Consider the following 18,084-nt stretch of genomic DNA (forward strand, 5'->3'; position numbering starts at 1 on the left):
CCATCTCCTTCCCCCTCTCCCTTTTGAAATCAGTAATAAAAATATATTAGAAAAACAGCCAACCCATAAATTTGTAAGATACAAGTTCAATTTGAAAATAAAATAAAAATAATCTCCGGTGAGGATTAATAAAAAAAAAGGAAGAAATTAGGGCCAGCAACTGTTAACTGCATTGTCATTTCTAATCTCATTTGTCTTATTAATACATAAGAAAAAGATTCTGGAAGGTCAGCCTTTTAATATCTAAGGAAGTGGTTGGGGAAGGGTGATGGTCAGAGCTCAAGTGGGGTTGTGAATGGGCTCAAGTGCTTAGGATGAGAGGTGGAAATGGGAAAGAGATGGCAGTGAAGTTGATATATTGGCCTTATTATCCCTATTCCCAGCTTGTAGTTGTTGTTTTTTAACTTTAAAACAGTTTTCCTCTTATCTTCCTACTATGACTTTTATTGCCTGGACTTTTATCTCTCCTAGAAAAAGGTGGAATTTTTTTGTTTGTTTGTTTGTTTTTGTTAATCCTCACCTGAGGATATGTTTCCATTGATTTTTTAGGGAGAGTGGAAGAGAGAGGGAAAGACAGAGAGAAACATCAATGTGAGAGAAACACATCAATTGGTTGCCTCCTGCACACACCGACAAGGGCTTAGGACCAGGGGAGGAGCCTACAACCCAGGTACATGCCCTGACCGGAATTGCACCCGGGACCCTTTAGTCCAGTGGTTCTCAACCTTCCTATGCCACGCCCCTTTAATACAGTTCCTCATGTTGTGGTGACCCCCAATTTTATTGTTACCAATTGAACATTATTAAAGCATAGTGATTAATCACAAAAACAATAGGGGTCTTAGGTGACCCCTGTGAAAGGGTTGTTCGACCCCCAAAGAGGGCATGACCCACAGGTTGAGAACCGCTGCTTTAGTCCACAGGCTGACGCTCTTTCCACTGAGCCAAATGGGCTAGGGTGAGAAAGGTAGAATTTTTAAGGGGATTCACTATCATATTGCTGAAAAGCTTGGCTTTCAACTGGATGTTACACTAAAAGGATTTTACTTCCATCTCCACAACTGTCAGCTTTTTAAATTTCAAAAAGATCTTAAACAGAAGTAGCTTACTCATCATATAATAGTTGGGATCCATTTTGTATTAAAGTGAAATACATATCATTAATGAATCAGAAATCCATATTGCTTTACACATTTTTTTGGGGGGGGCAACACTATATAAAACCCTAATATGCAAATAGACTGAATGGCAGAACACCCAAACAACTGGTCGCTATGACGTGCGCTGACCACCAGGGGAACGCACTGAACATGGTGGGCGTCGGCAGCAGGCGGCAGAGTGTGGGACATGGCGGGCTTTGGCTGTGGCAGGATGGTGGAGCAGATGAGCGTGGGCGCCAGACCAAGACGGGCGCTGGTTGCTGTCATTGGGGTGAGCCTCTGGTGGTTACTGAAAATTCTTTGCTCCTGTGCGCCATGGCCCTGCCCTGGTCCCCCCTGGCACTCGCACCCACAACCAGTGCTGCCCTACTAGCAACCTGGCGCCAGCCCCGATCGCACGGCACCGTCAGCGGGTGTGAGCGGTGGCTGCTGCCCTGATTGCCCCTCAGGAGCTTCACCGTGCACCCGCTGACTATGCCGGTCCCAATCACTCTGCGCCATCAGCAGTTGCGTCAGTGGGTGCAAGTGGGGCTGTTGCCGTCAGCGAGTGGGAGCGGCAGCAGTGGGAGCGGGGCTGCCAGCAGACGGGGCTGGGGGCCACGGCAGGGGCGTGGAGGATGGGCCAAGACCTGCCCCTGTGCCCACTGGAGCCTTTCGGCCCACAGTTCCTTTAAGGAGCACAAATTCGTGTACTGGGCTCCTAATATCTAATAATTTTGTATTAGGATGTTTGATTCTTTTTAAGGGGTTATCACAAATTATTTTAAATAAAAAATGTTGAAAGTAATATGAAAGTAATACATCTTTTATTAATCTTAGTGAATGTTGATAATGACAGAAATCATAGTTCTACACACTTTGTTTTTATTAAATACCCTAATGAAATATTTGATAGATAGACAAAGGATCTGGTTATTGACCACCGAAATATTTGATAGACAAGGATCTGGTCACCTCTATAGTAGAATGTAATAGGGAAGGAACATTTTATGCCTGAATATCTGCTTGACATAGTGAAGGCTCTGAGAAGCTGATCACTTGGTAATCACTTAAGTTAGGTGATTTTATGTTGTGTTTGATGTTTTATAATCTGAACTTTCCTGGGCTCTTTAAAAGTGTCTGGTTGGGCCATCAGTTTTTGATGAATGTATTTCTGGAGGGATTGTGACTATCAGTTAAGTACTTTGAAGAGAGAACTCCTGCTTTGTATCACACCTGAATGTCAAAGAACACGGTCCTTTGAGGTTGTCTAATTTGGGCTCAAAGGAAGAGTGCCATCTACTGAATGGCCAGCATCAAGTTGAGCAGCCCCAAGTTTTTCTTAGGGAGCTCTCATCTGACTGAGAAACCAGGCTCAGCTTCATTGAAGGATCTGGCAGAATCTTAGTACTGAGTGGAATTGTTGCTTGCTTAATTTTAATTATGCTTCCCAGCAGGAGTCGTAGGCACATGATGAAGAACTAATTCACTACTTGTTGAAATGCATGGGAAAGGAGCAACTAAGTTGTTGAGACTTTATATTTAAAAATAGTGTAGTGATGGTGAAGTCATTATTAAAAGTGGTAAAGAAAAATTATTTCAATGAGGTATGCATTATTAGTGGCTCTGGTTATTGATGGCTTTTGCAGATAGTAATGATGATGTTTGAAATTTATTTGAGCTTAAAATCATCAAACAAACAAACAAAAAATCATCAAACAGATCATCTGCTTAACTACAGGTAGAGTTTTAAGAGATGATTTTTTTTTTCTTGCATTTTTACTTTGTTTCAGTTTCTAAGGCAGTGATTCCTACATAAGTGAATTCATTTTTTTTTTTTTTTCAGAGTGGATTTTGTTGTTTTGGTTTACTCAAGTGGCCTCTTGTTTTTTTCTTTCTTTTTTTGGTCAAGTTTTCCCAAATTTCCAGAAAATGCCGATGATAGTAGCCGTGGGTAGAACTGGAAGTAGTAGAACCAGTATAGGTCAGTGGAGGTTGAGCACACCTGGAATAGGCCTATCAAAGCCAGATAAGAAGGAACTTGGACAATTCGTATTGAAAGGAAGCTTTGAAATTGTTATGATAAGAAGATCTTTGTTGTTATTATTTAATCAGTAAACATTTTTTTTCACCCCTTAAAACCTGCCAAGGATTATGTTAAGCACTTGACATAAATTATCTGAAGTTAAGTAACTTGCCCAAGACCATACAGTTAATAAGTGGCAGAGCCAAGATTTGGAGCCCAGGGCCAATTTCCTTTAAACACTATGCTTACTGCTAATGCATTTAAGCCCATTCTTGCTGGAAACTGCACAAAAAACTTGAACCAAGATTAGAATGATATTTCTGACTCTGCTGGAAAACATTGGTGGTTTTTTGTTCGTTTATTTTTTAAGAAGGTGATGAAGTGGGTAAATAGGATTGAGATTTCACTAGAATCAGGAATTATGTTTATATGGGCCTTCAAATACTTGTTAATTGATTTTGTCTATAATGTTCATTTCTTTGTTCCTTTTGCTATATTATATATTAATTTAAGCCACAAGGAAAGTTTATTATTGAAACATTGAAGTGAATTATTTCATGTTGCTTAGAATATGCTACTTCATGGGAGGTGATGTTGAATTATTGAGGGGTTTTATGCTGTGTTTGCGGGGGTCGGCAGGGTGGGGGATCCAGTTGGGTTGGGGTGGAGTTTGTTAGTTGTCTTTCTGTATTTTGCTTGCTCATACATACTTTTAGGTAGTAGTACTTTTTGGTATGGCAGTGATATCCCATGTCCACAGAACAGTAAAATTTAATCATGTGCCAGTTTGAGGTCCTGGGGGAACCTTAACTTCTCATGCACACCAAGTATGCACTGTAGACCAACTAAATACCATACTTCTCATATAAGTACTAATACTTTTGAATGCATGTACCCATGCATTTTTAATACCTGATTACTATTTGAGTGTGTGTTTTTTAAACATTTCAACCTTAAAAGGCATTCTTCCTACTTTGAAAAGTTGGGAATTACTGATTTTTTATAACCAAAAGCTTCTAAAATTAAAGTTCAGTGATGGTTGTGCTGTGTATTTTAAACTCAATCATTTTTTTAGAACTTCTGATTCTTCCCCTTCATGTGTAAGAGAATCAATATGTTTTCTTCCAGAAAACCTCCATAGGGATATCAATTACGTATAAAACTCTTTGGAATTCTGACTTGACTTTCCAGTCAAACATAGAGGTCAGCAACAACTAAGATGACAGTACAAAAGATGTTACTTGACAGTGTGTGCTGTATGCTAAATGACAGGTACAGATAACAAATGTCACAGGTCATCTGGTCAAGAATACAGCACCATAGATGGAGTGGTCGGAAAAAGATCCCCAGGAAAGAGGAACAGGGGTGGGCTTTGACAGACAGGGTAGGATTTCACTAGGTGCAGGCTATGGAAAGAGTTATGGCAAGAAATTACTGTCCATGAAAATAATAAATCTTTTTCTGTAACACTAGAGGCCCGATGCACGAAATTCGTGCAAGGGGCTTGCTCCCCACTCCCGCCACTGCCGTGGCTGCCTCTGCTTCGACCCCCACCCGCTGCAGCTTCGTCCAGAAGGTTGTCCGGAAGGACATCCAGTCTAATAAGCATATTACGCTTTTATTATTATAGATCATTGGTTCTCAACCTTCCTAATGCCGCGACCCTTGTCCTCATGTTGTGGTGACCCCCAACCATAAAATTATTTTCATTGCTACTTCATAACTGTAATTTTACTACTGTTATGAATCGTAATGTAAATATCTGATATACAGGATGTATTTTCATTGTTACAAATTGAACATAATTAAAGCATAGTGATTAATCACAAAAACAATATGTAATTATATATGTGTTTTCCGATGGTCTTAGGCAAACCCGGTGAAAGGGTCGTTCGACCCCCGAAGGGGTCGTGACCCACATGTTGAGAACCGCTGTTATAGATGATAGGAAATAGTTTATAACAGTGGTTCACAATCTCTTTCCATTGTAAGGCTCTTGAAGGCTAGAACATACATACCCCTATTACTAATAGCACCAAAGACATACCTCCCTAAGAGGTATATTAGAATATTAGAGAGGTGGGGTTTCTGAACCCCACATAAAAATGACTAGTTCATAGAAACATACTTATATTGCTGTTTTGAAGCTAGTAATGCTTGGGAAAGTTGGCATATGAAAAAAGACTTTAGAAATCCTCATCATTCCCATCACTGGCCAAGGAAAGTCTCCTTTTGGGAAGAGGTTTACATTTTTAAAAAAAGCTAAATTTGTCCATCATGTACTTTGATGAATGCTAGAATATAGTTCTGTTGATACCTCTGTTATGATTTTTAAAGCTAATGTATGGATAGATAGAGTTGTTGATATTAGGATATATAACAGTGATGGCGAACCTTTTGAGCTCGGCGTGTCAGCATTTTGAAAAACCCTAACTTAACTCTGGTGCCGTGTCACACATAGAAATTTTTAGATATTTGCAACCATAGTAAAACAAAGATTTATATTTTTGATATTTATTTTATATAAATGCCATTTAACAAAGAAAAATCAACCAAAAAAATGAGTTTGCCTGTCACCTCTGACACATGTGTCATAGGTTCGCCATCACTGATATATAATCATTTCTACTTAATTTTTGTAAATAACATTGTTTGGTTTTGGATTTTAAACAGTTTGTTCCAAAGTGTCTGAATAATCTTGCACTTACTAATGTTTATCACCTACTATATGAAAATACTTAGTGTAATTATGCAAGATACTTTGGAGCAAGTCACTTTCTTTTTTAGTTTTCTCATATGTAAATATGTGAGGGGTTGGGATAGATTGTGTTAAGATTCATTGCCACAGTTTGAAGATGCTGTGATTATACCTCCAAAGGAAGTGAATTCAACAACTAGTGGTTTTAGTTAGAAGGTGGCCAAGAAATCTGTGGCTGTACTATGTGAAGGTATTGCGATTGGGCCTAATAGAAGCCCAAGGCCATGAAAGTCCTTGGCTCAACATTTATGTGTCAATTGAGAAAAGGACATTATCACTCCAAGAACTTGTCAACTCCCAGTTTATTTTAGTTCTTCAGAAGCTAAAGGACCTTGGCAATGGATGATGGACGGATCCTTTTCAAAAACAATGAAATGAGCAAGGATAGCAGTTTTCCCTCAGCAGCGGTCGCCAACCTTTTGGAATTCACGGACCAACAGTTGTCTGCGGACCACCGGTTGGCGTCTGCTGCTCCAAAGGTTTCCTTAAACCAGCAGTTGCCAACCTTTGGTGACCACTGCAAGCAGCCTGTAAAAACATTGTGGCATATTTTTCTAGAAATGGTGCTTTCCATTGTCACCCCAACTTTATGTTTAGTATATTAATTCCTTATAAATATTTCATTGACTTCCGTTTAGATCTTTTGTTTTATTTTTATTTTAAAAATACATTTGTATTGATTTCATAGAGGGAAGAGAGATAGAAACATCAATGATGAGAGAGAATCATTGATCAGCTGCCTCCTGCACTCCCCCTACTGGGGATCGAGCCCACAACCCAGGCATGTGCCCTTGACTGGAAGTGAACCCGGAACCCTTCAGTTTGCAGGCTGAGCCAAACCAGCTAGGGCAGATCTTTTCTTTTTTGAGCAGCTTTATGTTTCCTTTCATTTGTTCACTTATTCATTCAACAAGTATTTATTGAGCACTTATTATGTGTCAGGCTCTGTTCTAAGTGCTGAAAATTCAGCAGTAAGCAAAACAGACAATCCTCCTGCCCTAATAGAGTTTATATTCTTGGAGGTAAATAGAAAAAAACAAGTAGAGTGTATGTTGTGTGGGCGTGGATGTTATGAAGAAATGTAGAACAGGGAAGGAAGATAAAGGGAGTGTTTGGGGGTAATGACAAATTTAAATCTAATGGTGAGGTGAAGTCCTCACTGAGAAGATGACACATGAGCAAAGACTTCAGAATGTATCTCATATCAAGGAGAAGATCATGGCGACAAGGAACAACAAGCCCTGAGGCCCAAGTGTATGTGGCATGGATGAAACAGAATGAGGGATGAGTGCTGGGAAGCCACTGGATGGCTTTGAACAGAAATGGGACATGATCTGTAGGTTTTAAAACAATTCTTTTGGTTGTGTTTTGACACTAGAGCATACTGATGCATTAATTGTGGTGAGAGATAATGTATCTGGTAGAGATGGTGAGATAGATTGAATTCTAGGTATATTTAATTTGAAGGCAACAGGATTTACTAACTGGTATATGGGGGTAGGTGTGAGAGAAAGAAGTCAAACTTGTCACCAAGGTATGGAGTCTAAGCAAAAGTTATAGGAGGAACAAGTTTAGGGTGTGGGAGAGAACAGGAGTTCAGTTTGAGGAATGTTAGGTTTGAAATGTCTACTAGACATCCATTTGGAGATTTTGAGGAGGAAGTTGCTATGGGTGGAGATCAGTGCATAGTTATAAACTTGAGAGTTGTCCTTTTCCTCTTTCATTTTTAAATATTTGCATATTTAATCTCTTTGGTGACTAGAATAAACTTTGCTGTAATAGGGGTTTGATCTATTCCTTTACATCTTTATGCTTTGAAGACATTTAGTCTATCTTGTAAAATCTTGAATTTATTTTAACTTCTGAGCACCCTGGGTCCCAAAGGAAATATTTTTCTCTACAGATAGGACAATTTGCTTTCAATGAAAATGTGAAAATAAAAATAGTGTTGTTACTGCCCTTTGAAAATGTGTGTGAATGTAAAATGGAACAGTTTAGCTTTTCTTCCAAAAGTTAATGTGGTTTGATAGTTAAAAATAGTAACATATATAAGTTATCATTATGACCCAGTAATTCTACTCCTAGGTATATACATATATACTCAAGTGAAAACATATGTTTACACAAAAAACTTATATACCAATGTTGATAGCATAATAGCCAAAAAGTGGAAACATCCCAGATGTCTATCAACTGACTAATGGATAAATATGTGTGGTATATCTATGCAATGGTATATTATTCAATCTTAAAAAGAAGTGAAGTACGGATATATTTTACAACATGGATGAACCTTGAAAGCACTATGCTAAGCGAAAGAAGCCAGATGCAAAAGGCCAATATTGTGTAGTTCCATTTATATGAAGTGTACAGAATAGGCTTACCCAAAGAGACTGAAAGCAGATTATTGGTTGCGAAGGGATGGAGGTTGGAGAAATAGGGAGTGACTGCTTAATAGGTACTGGGTTTTCCTTAGGGGTGATGAAAGAGTTCTAGAACTTTACAATTTAAGAGCGAATTTTATCTCAATTTTTAGAAAAGATATCAGGAAAAAAGTGTGTTTGTGTGTACTCATGTACATGAGAACAACTAAAACAACTTAGGTGGACCTAATTCCTAAAATAGAACTGCTTTTGCAATAGGAGGTTGAGGAAGGAAGAATAGTTGCACTAAACCTGGTTTAGGTTGCTTTGCTTAAAGAGGCAGAGTAAAGATACTTCCATCATTCAGGTAGCAATCAGGAGGCAGTTTTTTTATCTTATCTTTTGCAACTCATGGATGAGTCTGATTTTTTTAAAATACCCCATTTTATGGAGATGACCAAGATGAGCAAAAGAAGGCTTTATTATTATCATTTTCATATATTTTAGATAGCAGAACCAGTTTATAAATTAGTTTATAAAGTCTTAAGTCAATAGAGATGGTTTGATTTTTTTCTCCATACGTATACTTTTAAAATAAGGAGAACTCAGTTCCCAATAATTTTTTCAGACAAGCCAAGATGATATTTACCATTTTAAAAACAACATTATTACTTATTAAAGAGTTGCCTGTTGAAGAAGTATATGAAAGGATTATCTTTAATTTTCTTGTACCACTTACCCTAATGTTATCTTAAAATTAAGATATAATTCATATTCCACAAAATTTACCCCTTAATTTTATTGTGAATATATACGGTAGATATGTATATATCCCTTTATTAGAATGAAAACATTCTAGAGCAGCCCTGGGCAAACTATGGCCCGCGGGCCGGATTCGGCCCGCTTGAAATGAATAAAACTATTGAAAAAAAAGACCGTACCCTTTTATGTAATGATGTTTACTTTGAATTTATATTAGTTCACATAAACACTCCATCCATGCTTTTGTTCCGGCCCTCCGGTCCAGTTTAAGAACCCATTGTGGCCCTCGAGTCAAAAAGTTTGCCCACCCCTGTTCTAGAGAATAGAGGTTCAGATTATTTGAATGGTGATATGTTTTCAGCATTTTACGGGAAACATATGTGAACCAGACAAGAATTGTAGTAGGGAAGAGAGATACCATAACTGACTAGAGGCCCAGTGCACGAATTCGTGCACCATTGGGGTCCCTCGGCCTGGCCTGCAGGATCAGGCCAAAACTGGCTCTCCATAACCCCCAAGGGATCCCAGATTGCGAAAGGGTGCAGGCCAGGCTGAGGGACCCCACGGTGCACGATCAGGGCCAGGGAGAGATGTGGGAGGTTGGCCAGCCGAGGAGGGACCCCGGGAGGGCTCCAGGGCATGTCTGTCCTGTCTCGCTCAGTCCCGATCGGCTGGACCCCAGCAGCAAGCTAACCTACCAGTTGGAGCGTCTACCCCCTGGTGGTCAGTGCATGTCATAGTGACTGGTCAACTGCCCCCTGATGGTCAGTGCACGTCATAGCGAGCGGTTGAGTGGCCTTAGCATATCATTAGCATATTATGCTTTGGTTGAATGGCCAACTGGTGGGCTGAACACTTAGCCTATTAGGCTTTTATTATATAGGACTAGAGGCCCGGTGCACAAAAATTTGTGCACTCGGGGGGGAGGGAGGTCCCTCAGCCCGGCCTGTGCCCTCTCGCAGTCTGGGACCCCTCGGGAGATAACAACCTGCTGGCTTAGGCCTGTTCCCAGGTGGCAGGGGGCAGGCCCAATCCATAGGTGCAGCCCCTGGTCAGGCTCTGAGCAGGGCCGATTGGGGAGTTGGGCCGCCGCCCCCTGTCATGCACAGAGCAGGGTGGATCGGGAGGTTGCGATGCCACCCTCAGTCACGCTCAGGGTAGGGCCGATTGGGGGGTTGGGGCACCGCCCCCTGTCACACTCAAGGCAGGGTCGATGGGGAGGTTGGGGCGCCACCCCCTGTCACGCACAGAGCAGGGCCAATCAGGGGGTTGGGAAGCTACCCCCTGTGACACACAGAGCAGAGCCCATCAGGGGGTTGGGGCGCTGCACCCTGTCACACACAGAGCAGGGCCAATCAGGGGGTTGGAGCGCCACACCCTGTCACACACAGAGCCGCAGGGCGATTAGGAGGTTGGGGAGCTCCCCCCTATTAGGCACAGAGCAGGGCTGATCAGGGGGTTGGGGCGCCTTCCCCTGTCACGAACAGAGCATGGCGGATAGGGAGGTTGTGGCCCCGCCCCCTGTCACACACAGAGCTGCAGGGCAATCAGGGGGTTTGGGCGCTGCCCCCTGTCACACTGATCCCGGTGCTGGGAGGCATATTACCCTTTTACTATATAGGATAGAGGCCTGGTGCACAGGTGGGGGCTGGCTGGTTTGCCCTGAAGGGTGTCCTGGATCAGGGTGGGGGTCCCCACTGGGGTGCCTGGCCAGCCTGGGTGAGGGGATGATGGCTGTTTGCAGCTGGTCACACACCCTTCAGGGTGGGGATCCCCACTGGGGTGCCTGGCCAGCCTGGGTGAGGGGCTGATGGCTGTTTGCAGCTGGTCACACACCCTTCAGGGTTGGGGTCCCCACTGGGGTGCCTGGACAGTCTGGGTGAGGGGCTGAGGGCTGTTTTCAGGCTGTTGGGTGACTGATGCTCCTAACTGCTCCTTTTTTTCTTTTCTTTTTTTATTCTGGGCCAGCTTTAGCTCTGGCTCCAGCTCTGAGGCCTCTGCTGCTGAAAGCAGGTATCTGGTTTGTTTGGGTTCTATAATCGAAACACTGTATCAACTCCAGCTCTGAGATCCCAGCTGGCTGAAAGCAGGTTTCTGGGGTTTTGTTTAGCTTCTATATTTATAACAATGTTTCAAACTGCAAGCTCAGAGGCTGGCAAGGCAGGCGGGGAGTGTTGGTTTCCTCCATCGCTGAAGCAAGCAAGCCTCATGTTAGCTTCAAGCTGCCTGGCTGCCGGCCGCCATCTTGGCTGGCAGTTAATTTGCATATCTTGCTGATTAGCCAATGGGAAGGGTAGCGGATGTACACTAATTACCATGTTTCTCTTTTATTAGATAGGATGCCAACACCAGCCTGAGAGTTATGTATAACAGTGATTTAAAGGAAGTGCAGGTGGGCACAAAGAAGGGAAATGCTTATCTCATTGGGGGGGAGCCAGTTCATGGAGGAGGATGTCATTTGAGTTGATCTTTAGAGGATCTCTCAAATGTTGAAGAGGAGGATGTTACAGACCAAGATAATAGAACATGCACAAGCATGTAGGTCTGTGGATTGATGGATCTGGTGGGAGGACGAGGGGAAAAGGTAAGGTTGAGAGGATTAGATCATGAAGGTCCTGGGTGCTATTTTAAAAAATTTAGATTTTTACTCCATGGCACTTATTTTAGCTGATGAGAGAGGCATAATCAGATTTGGTGTTGTGAAGAATGTTGTGACAGTGTTGGCAAAGAGACAAGTTAGGAGGTATTTAGAGATAAGCAAATGAACTAAGGCAGTGGCTTTGAGGTTAGAAAGGGAGGAATGGGATATTTTGTAAGCAGAAATCCATACATCTCACTGAACACTGCAGGGGTTGAAGGAACATTTGATCATGGGATAAAAATTTAAATACTGTATTTTACTCCATTTCTGATACTCTGATTTGTGACAGTGGGAAGATGCACCTGGTAGATTCAGCAAATCTTCAAGGTACCATATATAAAGTAAGTTAGAAACTTGACTATTTCTTCATTTTCTTTCATTTTTTATTGCTTGTCAGTTATTACTCAATTGTCTAATCTTTGGATTAGTTTTCATTTGTGCATTTGGAAATGACTGAATAGTCAACATTTTGGCTGAAGAATAGTCTTTTTGTTTCCAAATGAAACTGCTTCCCTATACTGTTTTTGTGTTTCATTTCAAACTTTTGTAGAATAAGAAAAGAAAGAATTGAAGACATTGAGCATTGCAATATTAAGTATTGCATGCTGTCATTACAGGAAGTCATTGTGCCATCTTAAAGTTTCTCTTTAATAACATTTAGTGGTTCATCTCGGAACTTCAAATGTAGTAAGTGTGTGTAAGAAACAATTAGAAATGTCAAAAGTAGCACATGCAAAATCATTTGTTTTTGCTCTGTAAATTTAGTGGAGAATCTAATCCAGTAAGACTTTGTATATTTGCATAATAAAACAACCAATATGAGATTTGGCTCCTCTAATGTTAACTTACAGCTTATTTCCAGGCATGATGGCCATTTTTGTGTGTTTGTAGCCCCCTCGAATAGGACATGTAACAAAAAAGGCTGTTGTACTAGCACATAGTGATTTTATAAATGGATGGAAGAAAGTACCAGATTTGACAGACTAATTTCTAAAATATTGCAGTAAAAAACTTGCTTTCTATGCTTAAAAATTTTGAGCATTAAGTAATGTTTAAAATAACTTATTTATTCAAAAGTAACTTAATAAAATTAATACTTCATGGACATAAAATACAATTGAAAGTTTAAAAATTAGAAATGTAAAGAGCACTCTCATTGAGTTGTGTTTTTTTTTTTTAAATCTATTTTTATTGATTTCAGAGAGAAAGGGAGAGGGAAGAGAGATAGAAACATCAATGATGAGAATCATTCATCAGCTGCCTCCTGCATGCCCTCTACTGGGGATTGAGCCTATGACCCAGGCATGTGCCCTTGACCAGAATCAAACCCAGGACCCTTCAGTCAGCAGGCTGACCAACGCTTTATCCACTGAGCTAAACCAGCTAGGGCTCACTGAGATTTTTAAAAGCAAGAATGATTTTATTAACTTGGTTTCTAAGGTAAACTTACTATTGAAGTCACATTTTTATAAAATCAATTTTATTTTTAAATATTTAAAATTAGTGTTTGAGTACAGAATATAAGGTTGTGGAACAAAAATACAAAAGGCATGAAAGAATATACAGTGAAAAGTAAATTGTCACTCCCCTCCCTCAACACTCAGCTTTCTTACTTTCTTGTATATTATTCCAGAAATATTTTTCATTGTTTATTTTTAAATTCCTGAATCAAGACTTGGCCTGCCTACACCTGGTAGTGAATTGCTGCATAAACGATATAGCTTTAGGCTCAGAACAACCTGGGGAAATAACCAGGCCTGTTCTCCTAAGTATGGTTTCCATATCCATTGTGTCTTTTTATTAAAGAGTGTGTTTTCCCAGCTTCCCCTCCACTTATGGCAGAGCTATGGAAAGTGGGAGGTGGTCATTGTAATCTTTCACTCATATCTTATCCTAGGCAATGACAAATAACTTATGAAATGATGCATGCTAACAAAGCAAATTTCAGCTGAGGAGTGCTCCCACAGGAAAACATCTAGTAGGGAGGCAAAGAAGAGGTCAGGAGTGGTCAGCCTTCTCCATCTTTATGTTTCTATCCTGTTATGCCAGTTAGAACTGGATTCTTCTAAAACTTTCATTTTATTTTTTTAGTACTTGACATTATTTTGTTGACTCTCCTTTCATTACCCAAATCATTACTTTTTCTCTAGACTTTGGGATTCCCTGACTGACTCTAAGCTTGCTGCTACTAGACTTGGTCTTTTATCTTTTTTTGAATGGTATTTGGTAGTATGTAATTACTATGCAGAAACTATAAATAATAGTCATATTTCATGGGCTGGGGTGGGGAGTCCTGTTTTTAGAATTTCCAATATATTTTTATTTTGTACCAGCCATGTTTTATTGGTCATTATTCTTAATTAGGATATGAAAGGATTCAGCAATGATCAAGTTTCTCAAGGAGTGGTGCAAAGAAGGATGCCCTTCCTACTGGGCCCTCTTCATTGTTACTTGCGTAGCTGCTACTATTTGAGTTCCTTGTAATAAAGGTAGTAGCTGAAAAGCATGTAAGCTGCCAGCACCATAGAAACCCTAGCATGCTCCTTTGTTCACATGGACATGCTTGTTGTAATACAGGTAAGAATCTATTTAAAATACTCCAACAGTGTCTTTAGAGGCAAAATCCTGTATCAGTATCCAGCTTGGTACTCCCCTATGTTACATCCATGAGTTTCTTCTCCTTCACTGGTACAACTGATGCCCTCTTGGAGTGCTGGGGTCTGCTGTCTTCCAGTATTTTTTATTGTGGTAAAATATACATAACATTAAATTTACCATCATAACCATTTTTAAGTGTACAGTCAATGGTATGAAATCATAATGCTGTGAATGCATAATGTTTGTGTAGGCTTTCTATAATGACTGGAAGTGGGAATTTTCTGTAAACCTTAAAATTTGGAGAGTTAAATAGGCATAAAGAGAGGAATGAATTCTAGAGTCATAGAATTTTTGGAACCCTCACCTCATTTTATGTATGAAAGGAAGGACTTGGTCGGATAGAATGAAGTGACATGTTCTAGAGTCTACAATTGTGGTTCCTGACTCTCAGTCCAGTGCCTTTTTTTTTTTTTTTTTGAGAGGGAGGGAGAGGTGGGTGGCGGGGAGAGATTGAGATCTATCAGTTGCTCCCGTATGCTCCCTGACGGGATCAAACCACAATCTAGGTATGTGCCCTGACCCGGAATCCAACCTTTGACCTTCTTGTGCAGGGAATAACCCTCCAACCAACTGAGCCACACTGGCCAGGACCTGGTCCAGTCCTTTTATACTTTATCACATAACCAGCCATCTTAACCCATTCAGGCAATTCTGAAGTGTGGGTATTCCACAGAATTCCTTTTGACTTTCCCTAGAGCAGGGTTTAGAAAGGATGAGAGACCTCAATCTCTTAAGGATTTGAAACTGCTTTTCAAGAAATAGTTGGTACCTGTCTTTGTTTTTGATTCTTTAATTCTTCCATTGAATTCAGGAAAGTGTTGTGAAGAAGTTCTTTAAAAAGTCTGGAATGTCATGAACTATCTTGTTTTCTTGACAAAAAGCTATGCTGATCTGTGTATTCCAGGTTTTGCATGCTCTTCATTGATGCAAGTGATGTATATGGTAAATGTTTCTGACATGTTTAGGAACATTATGTTGAAAATTCAAACTAGATGTATTTGGCTGCCTTGACATTTTCTTTTGGAAGGAAACATATTTAAATGAGAAACAGTTTCACCCACCAGTGAAAAGAAAGTTTTAGATCATTTGTTTCAGTAAAATAGTTTATAAAACTTATGACCCTAATTTTCCATTATTTTCAAGAAAGTGGGCCATTTCATAAGGCAAGTCAAGGAAGAAATCTGTCATATTAGAAATGTTAGTGTTTTAATCTAATTTTGTAATGAAACTTACTTATCAAATAAGATTTTAGCTATCATGAATACATTTTATCTCTTGCATCATACCAAGGACTCTGAATGGAATCTATCAGATTTGTTTTTATTTTTTGAATGTTTGGCTATTGCATTTGGTTCATGACAACAGTTTTAGAAGGCAGTTTTCAAGATAGTCTCGTCTTTTCAAAGTAAAGCCTTCTATAACATCCTTCTGAGGAACTGAAAGGATTCATTATTGTGCTGATGAGGTCTAAATAAAATATAATTGCTTTTTATCTTACTATGAGTATAAAATGTCTTTTGATCTGTTTTTTAATTTTTTTATTGATTAAGTTATTACATATGTGTCCTTATCCCCACATTACCCCCTCCCCCCTCCCCCCCACTCATGCCCTCACCCCCCTATTGTCCGTGTCCATTGGTTAGGCCTATATGCTTGCATATAAGTCCTTTGGTTGATCTCTCCCCCTTACCCCCACCCTGCCCTACCTTCCCTCCAAGGCCCGATGGTCTGATTGATGTCTCTCTGTCTCTGGATCTTTTGATCTATTTTTAAATCAGTTTTAATAGGAATAGGTCCGAGGTATTTACTGGAAAACTTTGAATTCAGTGTTTTATAAAGTTGATTTAAACTGCTTGGGGACTAGCTGTGTTTCATGGTGACAGTGTTTTTATTTAAAATACTAGGGGCCAGTGCACAAATTCGTGCACCTTGAAAGGAACTGTGGGCTGTGAGGCTGCGGTGGGCACAGGGGCAGGTCTTAGCCCATCCTTTGTGCCCCCACCTGGCCCCTCCTGCCATGGCTCCCGGTCCCCTGTTTGCCAGCAGCCCTGCTCCTGCTGCAGCTGCTCCCACGCGCTGATGGCGCCGTCCCCTCTCGCACCCACTGACGGCGCAGAGCGATTGGGGCCTACACCAGCAGCGGGTTTGAGCGGGGTCAGCGCCCTCAGTGGGTGTGAGCGAGCGGCAGCTGCTACCTCAATCGCCCCTCAGGAGTAGGGGGAGGTGGAGAAGCCCTAAGGGGTGATTGAGGCCAGCACCAGCAGCGGTGCCAACAGGGCCAGCGCCGGCAGCAGGTGCAAGCGCCAGGCAGGACTGTGGCACACCGGAGCAAAGAATTTTTAGTAACTACCAGACACTCACCCAGAGCCCCATCTTGGTCTGGCGCTTCTGCTCATTTGCTCCCCATCCTGCTGCGGCCGATGCCCACCATGTTCAGCATTCTGCCACCTGCTGCCAATGCCCATCATGTTCTGCATGCGCCCCCTGGTGGTTAGCACACATCATAGCGACTGGTTGTTTGGTTGTTCCACCATTTGGTCTATTTGCATATTAGCCTTTTATTTCTAGGATTGTAGTTCAATTTTTATGAAAACCATGTAATTTTCTTTTAACTTATGGATATTTTTTTAAAAGCTTCTAGTGCTTTTTTAAAAAAGCTTCTAGTGCTTTTTTATAGAGAATGAAATGTTGATTAAATAGAAATGTCAATTGCCTGAAATTCCTTAGGTCCTCTAATGAGGAGGACCAAATGATTAAAAATACAAATGGATTTCAGGGATGTATTGGAACCAGTAATTTTTAGGTGCATCCTAAAGTCAGTTCACATTAACCCCAATATTTCTATAGTCTACTACTGTACTTAGAATCAGTATTCAGAATGAAGACCCTACTATCTTTTTTAAAAATTTACTTTTAGAGTTAACATAATAATAATAATATGTTAGTTTCAGGTGTACCACATAGTGATTAGACACTTAATGTAACTTACAAGTGATCACCTCAATAAGACTGTAATATCTTACACAAGTCTTAAGCAGTAAAGATACTATGTTCATGAAAGTATATGAAACTGGAAGTTGGAATGATGGCTTTTAAGATTTTGGGGAAGTATGGAAGAGAAGGCTTCACTTATTGACTTGTTATAAGAATTGAAATTTACTATTTCTTTTTTTTTTACTTAAATCTTTATTGTTCAGATTATTACATTTGTTCCTCTTTTTTCCCCCCATAACTCGCCTCCTCCCAGTTCCCGCCCCACCCTCCGCCCTCACTCCCCACCCACTGTCCTCTTCCATAGGTGCATGATTTTTGTCCAGTCTCTTTCCGCATTTCCCACACCCCTTTCCCCCCCAAGAATAGTCAGTCCATTCCCTTTCTATGTCCCTGATTCTATTATGATCACCAGATTATTCACTTGATTCTTAGATTCACTTGTTGATAGATGCATATTTGTTGTTCATAATTTGTATCTTTACCTTTTTCTTCTTCTTCCTCATAAAGGATACCTTTCAGCATTTCATATAATCCTGGTTTGGTGGTGATGAACTCCTTTAGCTTTTCCTTATCTGTGAAGCTCTTTATCTGACCTTCAGTTCTGAATGATAGCTTTGCTCGATAAAGTAATCTTGGTTGTAGGTTCTTGGTATTCATCACTTTGAATATTTCTTGCCATTCCCTTCTGGCCTGCAAAGTTTCTGTTGAGAAATCAGCTGACAGTCGTATGGGTATTCCCTTGT

The 18,084-nt window shown here is 40.5% G+C and overlaps 1 protein-coding gene across 5 annotated transcripts in view; it reads left to right on the forward strand.

The window, feature by feature from the left end:
* ADD3 (adducin 3) overlaps nucleotides 1-18,084 on the forward strand; it is a 127,377-nt gene that overhangs the window by 8,735 nt on the left and 100,558 nt on the right. The gene's annotated exons all lie outside the window — the stretch shown is intronic.

The sequence above is a fragment of the Myotis daubentonii genome, chromosome 13 (assembly GCF_963259705.1).
Source record: "Myotis daubentonii chromosome 13, mMyoDau2.1, whole genome shotgun sequence".
Taxonomy (NCBI): Eukaryota; Metazoa; Chordata; class Mammalia; order Chiroptera; family Vespertilionidae; genus Myotis; species Myotis daubentonii.